This window comes from Panthera leo, chromosome A2 (genome assembly GCF_018350215.1).
Source record: "Panthera leo isolate Ple1 chromosome A2, P.leo_Ple1_pat1.1, whole genome shotgun sequence".
NCBI classification, from domain to species: Eukaryota; Metazoa; Chordata; class Mammalia; order Carnivora; family Felidae; genus Panthera; species Panthera leo.
This window is the reverse complement of record NC_056680.1, coordinates 147,773,538-147,778,927: the sequence shown is the minus strand read 5'-3', so window position 1 is coordinate 147,778,927 and position 5,390 is coordinate 147,773,538. Positions and strand designations below refer to the sequence as shown.

Sequence of the window (5,390 nt, the reverse complement as noted above, 5' to 3'; positions counted from 1 at the left end):
ATATTGTATCAATATCGTGTGTAATAACAGTACTGAATTCAGCCATGTAAAAGAATGCTCTTTTTGTGAGAAGATATAAGCTAAAGGATTTAAGGATAAAGTGTCTTGATGTGTGTTACAAATACACACATATTTTTATACTTGTGTGTGTGCATATATACATACAATATAGAATATGTACACACAGAGAGAAACTACATAAATCTGGCAAATTTTAAGACCTGGCAAATCTAGGTGACAAGTCTATAATGTTTATTTGTACTACCTTTCAATATTTCTTACAGTTTAAGTTAAAAAAAAAAAACCCTACGGGTAAAAGTTACAGTGCCTCTCCTAACTTCCATCTTGAACTACTGCTTTTTAAATTTCATCTTTGACACCCACTATCATTTTGACATCGACCTAAAATAAATATGTTTTCCCCAATATAGCCTCCCTTTCTAAATTTCTAATTTCTATCAAGTTGTTTCAGCATGACTTATCCTATTAGACTCAAGATCCTGTACTCAACTTGTAAGGTACTATGAGGTTATTAAGACCAATTTTACTGATTTTGACAATTACAATTTAAAAATTATTTTATCTAGGGGTGCCTGGGTGGCTCAGTCTGTTAAACATCTGACTCTTGATTTTGGCTCAGGTCATTTTCTCGCAGTTCATGAGTTCAAGCCCTGCGTCAGGCTCTGTGCTGATGGCAGAGAGCCTGCTTGGGATCTTCTCTCTCCCTCTTTCTCTGCCCCTCCCGTGCTTGTTTGCTGTCTCTCAAAATAAGTGAATAAACTTAAAAATAAATAAAAATAAAAATTACTTTACCTAAATAGACCAGTGAGTGGAGAAAGAATGTATAACTCTGAAGAACTAAACTGATAAATCTGTGACAGACAAGGTGAGTCCAAGAAAGAATTTCAAAGAAAGCAGATCCAACGACATTCTCCATCAGAGAGATGGCATACAGGCTTGTTCCAATACCAGACCTCCCAGAACAAGAAGTCACCAACTGACAAGACGTCTTGGAGTCACCAGGTGTAGCTGGTAAGGTATCAGGATCTTCTATTAGGCCAGGGTTCTAGAATGCATGTCCTCGATATGCAAAGCAGACTTCCAACCTACCAAAGGATGCACTGATGCAACACAGCCTCTGTGCACACGCCCCGGCCCGGTGCGGCCTCCCCAAATTCTGGGAACCCTCAGTGCACGCGCCCTGTGCGGCCTCCCCAGATCCAGGGAACCCGTGGTGCACGCGCCCCGGCACTGTGCGGCCTCCCCAGATTCTGTGAACCCTCTGTGCACACACCCCGGCATTGTGCGGCGTTCCCAGATTCTGTGAATCCTCGGGGCGATACGCAAGTTGCCTTGAGTCTGTGCAACGCTGACCACTGCTGGCACCGTGCAGAATCCCTTGTCAACCTACTTTTAATAAGCATTTATTGAGGGGCGTCTGGGCGGCTCAGTCGGCTAAGCGTCCGACTCTTGGTTTTGGCTCAGGTCATGATCTCACGGCTTCATGGGTTCAAGCCCCACATCGGCTCTGTGCTGCCAGTAGGGAGCCTGCTTGGGATTCTCTCTCTCTCCTTCTGTCTCTGCCCCCTTCCCCACTCACGCTGTCTCTGTCTCTCTCACAATAAATAAAGAAACTTTAAAAAAATTAATAAACATTTATCGAGTGCCCAGGATGTGCCATCAACACCATGCCGTGTGTGGAGAAATCAACCATGAATACAACCTGGGAAAGGTCACGATGAAAGCGGTTAAGTATACACAAAAGCATCGCGGTGCGTTAAGTCTGAGGAACAAATGTATACCATATACAGACCAGGAAGTTAGTAATTCTTTTTAAAAAAACAGGTTATCTGAACGGGAACGTAGAAGCTGGAATAGAAATTCACCAGGGAGACCACAGAGCCAGGGCACAGAAACAAGAGTAAACAGCATGCCCACAAGCAAAGAGGCACGAAGAACATGAAATTTTCTGGCCTGCTGCATGCACTGTGGGAACACAAAGGTGAGGAGATGACAGGCGAGCACCGCGACGGAGGAAAAGCCCTTGGCTGCGACACTTAAGAAGTGTGGAAAAGGCAAAGCTGAAAGGTTTTAAGCAAGAGGCAGAATAGCACACTACGGGTGCAGAAGGTGTGTGGGCGCGTGCGTGTGTGCACGTGTGTGTCAGTAATGACACTGTGATTAATAAATCTATTTAAAGGAAACAGCACTTACTAAACCCTAAATATGTATGTGACATTATCTCATTTAATCCTCTCAACGGCCTTATGATACATATATTAATTCCCTCATTTCACAGACCAGGAATATAGGGCATAAAGAGGTTAAGATTTTCCCAAGGCCACACAGCTGGTGGGTGGCAACGTGCCATTTCTCCCTATTTCAATAGTACCTACGGACTCTTGCTCCATTCACCCTCTCATAATGGTTACTCCCGCCTCCCCTCTGTGGGATCCACGTGGATGCCAGATTACACATCCTAATACACTGCTTTAGTGAGTTACTTCTCTGCTCAAATAATCCCCAATGGGCCCCCTATTACCTACGGGTAAACGTCCAAATTCCATAATTCGGTCTCTATCATCCAAAGTCCCAAACTGGAGTCCTCAGAAACCAGACCAGGACAGAGTTTTGCATGCCGGATGTTTATTTAGGAGTACTCTTGGGATCAACACCCACAGTTTCCTTTCAGAGAAGAGAAGCAGGATGGAGGGAAATATCAAGCCCCAATAAAGGCCCAAGAAGAGCATGAGCTGACACCATGGGGAGCTTTGGAGCTAGAAGGGCCCTTCAGAGCAAAGATGGCCTCACCTTCACACTCCTTCATTGATCAATGTGAGCGAATGCAAGAATAGGCATCTTGGGCAGTCTCTGAAGAGGCTGACGTCCAGAGTCATGGCCACCAAGATCTCTGATCGGATCCACAATGCAAATGTGAATGGTCCCCTATTTAAAACTCTTGAAAGACTCTATTGCCTCTCCAACAAAATCCAAATGCATTAAGCATGGCCCACAAGTACCCTGAGGTTTATAAAAAACTTAAGTCACTTTCACAATATCCCAGAGCCAGCCAAGTCGGTTAGACTGAAAATCAAGTGGCAATCTGACACCAAAGTCACTTTTAATACCTCAGACATCACCAATACAATGCCAATGTGAGGGTATTGAAGGGGATTCAAGGAAGGGATAAGTAAAGAAAAACCACCTATGGCAACATTTTCTTAAGGGCAGTCTTTACCATTTTACTAAGTCCCAACAAAACACGATTATTAAATGAATTAAGAATGCTCCCTAATAACTCCTTTAGATTTAAGCACCAAGCAAAATGACAAGAAATTTGGTTTTGAAACAACAAAATTACCAGTTTCAGCATTACCTCCATCGGAGCCTATATATCGGAAGAAAATTCAACGAGCTGTGCAAAAGGAAAATCACTGAACTCAACAGAAGGAATCATTCTGATATGGGCCTTCGGTAGATGGAGCTCTCCCCTCTGAATTGGTGCTGAACCACACAGAGCAGGGAAATCCGAAGAGCTAGAAATATAGTCATTTAGACAAAGGTTCTGAACATTTGTGCTGATTAAAATGCCAATCACCCTCTCCTAAGAGCACTGGCATTAACCCTGGTGTACCAGCCACATTTCAACTCTGAATAATGTTATTATTAAATATGAACTGAGCACCAACAACGCTTTCAGCACCTGTAAGAAAGAGACGGAGCACTTGCCTGGTAGTTTGCCATCAACCAGTGTTTCGAGAAAGTCAACACAACGACTAGAAGTCACTCTTGGATTTTATTTTCATGGGAAAAGAAAGAAAAAGAGTTTATCTCTCCTTTTAAATTTTAGTATGATTTAAGGATTTATTTATGGAAAAAATGTTCTTTATGAATACTACTTTTTTCTCATGCTTGCTGCTGTCATATGAATTAGGCTTACGACCAGGCTCTGTTTTAATTAACTCAAGTATATTTGATTCTCCATGCTGGCTTGGGATTAACATACAATTGTGAGGTTTCAGAATCAACACTAAAACACTCTACACCTGGATGTGGAAAAAAGATTAGACGTTACCACCCATAAAGAAGAAAATATTAAAATATCCAAATACATTCAAACAGAAGTGTATCTAATCCTCCAAATGCCACCACAACATGCTACTTTTTGTCAGCTAACTAATTCCCGCCCACCACACACTGACCCCCAAAAAGCTGAATTCTCTATGGAAGCAGCCCAAGTGTCCATTGATAGATGAATGGATAAAGAACATGTGGTATATACACAATGGAATATTATTGAGCCATAAAAATGAATGAAATCTTGCCATTGGCAACAACATGGGTGGATCTAGAGAGTATAATGCTAAGTGAAATAATCCAGTCGCAGAAAGACAAATACGGTGTGATTTCACTCATATGTAGAATTTAAGAAACAAATGAACAAAGGGAAAAAAAAAAAGATACATGAACCAAACAATGGACTCTTAACTATAGAAAACAAACAGATGGCTACCATGGTGGGGGGTTGGGGAGGCAAAAGGGTAAAACAGGTGAAGGGGATTAAGACTACACTTATCTTCATGGGCACTGAGTAATGCATAGAACTGATGAATTACTATATGATATACCTGAAATTAATACAACACTGTATGTTAACTTGATGGGGGGTGGGGGAGAGGGGAAAGTGGGTGATGGGCATTGAGGAGGGCACCTGCTGGGATGAGCACTGGGTGTTGTATGGAAACCAATTTGAAAATAAATTATATTTAACATAATAAATAAATAAATAAATAAATAAAAATTTAAAGGATTTTTTTAAAAAGGTGAATTCTCAAGTACTTAGCAGGTATAAATCAGGAATTCTGCATACTCTAGAAACCCTTACAAGGCTTAAAGTTAGACTGTCCACTGCAGAGCAGGACTAACCCTGGCCCAACAGTCAAGTAACAACTCCCCCAAAGCAATATACTCTTGTAAACTAGCTCACTGAAGGACAGGTTATTATTAGTTCATGATCCACTTTAACAGTTAGGGGGCCTACCTCCTCCTTTCAAAGGCCACACTTAGAAGTAAACTGCACTAGAAAGGAACAAAACACTTGCAAGTCAACATCAAGGGGAAAAAACTGCTTTGTTATAATGATTTACTCCATGACTTTTAAAAAGACAGGCAGCAGATGAGAACATACATTCAAGTATTTCAGTAAACACAACACTGCATGAGTTCCAAATAAACTAGTTCATGTTCCACTTGACACCGGGGCACAGCTTTCCCTAAGCTGGCATATTTTTGTGACCTTGAAGATAAGGCTCTCATAATCTGATCATAATTTGTACCCAGAGATACCTTCATCGGGCTATTTGGTGTCGGGATTTTTGTTCAGACACCTT

The 5,390-nt window shown here is 41.6% G+C and overlaps 1 protein-coding gene across 5 annotated transcripts in view; it reads right to left on the bottom strand.

Moving 5' to 3' along the window:
- The window catches only part of EXOC4 (exocyst complex component 4), a 750,505-nt gene that overhangs the window by 610,833 nt on the left and 134,282 nt on the right, over positions 1-5,390 (bottom strand). The gene's annotated exons all lie outside the window — the stretch shown is intronic.